Below are 1,588 nucleotides of genomic sequence, written 5' to 3'. Positions count from 1 at the left end.
GAAACGTGGCTTGGCCCTGCGATCTTTGGGAGGAACATCTCGCGTCAAAGAAATTCAGTTTTCTCGTTAAGAGCCGGGCGAGATGGAGATTGTTTGTTTGTTTGTTTGTTTGTAAAGTGCAGGCGAACTTCATCGAACATCAGCTTGTGATGTCACAGACGATCCTCATGTTACCGACATCCTCCTCAAGGCCGACACAAGAATGTCGCTTTATTGCAGTCACGGAAGCTCGCAAAACGCAATAAAAAGCAGAAAAGGTCATTTGAGTGTTGCCGACCTCATATTGAGACTATTAATAGACATGAAGTACTTCCGGTGGAGTCAGTAATGGACACTGAGTTAGACAATCTGCTTCTCCACGAGCTAAGCGACTCATCAGGTTGCAGTGGACATTGTTGTTGGACAGTCCACAGTGGACTTGTTAATCTTGTTCACAGTTGTCGTCTTGAGAGTGGACAGACTAACGACAGCAGCAACGACTAACTGTCAGTTTGTTTTCAGTGACGTCACCTCCAGCAGATGGCGGGTCTGGTGTTCTCACATTGTCATGTCCTCCCCTTGTCACACACATCACCTCTCTTTTAATATTTCCCCGAGACTCGTCTTTCCTCGCCTTCTTTTAATGGATTCCTTCTCTGCTTCCTTCCACAGACACCTTTGTGTTTCTTCCTTCTGTCGCTGCAAATCTTCAGGAAGATGGTGGACATCGTGAGCTTGACCCTCATAGTGTTTGTCTTTGTGTCCAGTTCATCATCCCCTAGCTCCGGCTGCTGGTGACAACCTACATGAGTACTGATGGTCAGTGTGTGTGTGTGTGTGTGTGTGTGTGTGTGTGTGTGTGTGTGTGTGTGTGTGTGTGTGTGTGTGTGTGTGTGTGTGTGTGTGTGTGTGTGTACGCGTGCGTGAAACTACTCAAGGTACGAACTGCAACGGTGGTTTGAGCTTTCATATCATACGTAAATGATAGACTGATATCAGTTATTTGAACTTTCTATGGACTCTGCAATATTACTGGACAGTTAGCTCTCAGTCCCTCCCAGTAGCCAGAGGGCGCTACTGCAGACCGTTGCTAGACATGGAGGAGCTTCCATGGAACCATCAGACTTACTGGATGTCATTGGTAGACAGTCAGTACCTCCATGTATCCCCAGCTTGTGTTTGACACTGTGTTAGTATGTGCAGGGGTCAGCAGGTGGGACTGGACACTGGTGGGCAGGCTGTCCCAGTGAGTCAGTAGGTTGTCATGGTGATCATTATTAGTAAGCAGCATCTCTGATGGCGTGAAGAAATGACAATGGACAGCAGACAGAAATTCCAGTGCCGCCAGCAGCTGATTGGTGACAAGTGTTAGACAAGACTCAACGGTCCGTAGTGTCCAGTGGAGTCAACAGGTACATTGTACTCGACACTAGTGACACTACTCCCTGACACTAGTGACACTACTCCCTGACACTACCTTTGTGCACTGGCAACTGTCATGAAACATTTACACATCAACATTGTCAACACCCGTCAGTAGTAGCAGTCAGCAGCACACCTGGAGCACCTGCTGTACCCTCACAACACCATGCTCACTCACCTGCTGTAC

This window comes from Pomacea canaliculata, linkage group LG8 (genome assembly GCF_003073045.1).
Source record: "Pomacea canaliculata isolate SZHN2017 linkage group LG8, ASM307304v1, whole genome shotgun sequence".
Lineage (NCBI taxonomy): Eukaryota > Metazoa > Mollusca > Gastropoda > Architaenioglossa > Ampullariidae > Pomacea > Pomacea canaliculata.
This window is presented reverse-complemented; position numbering follows the sequence as displayed.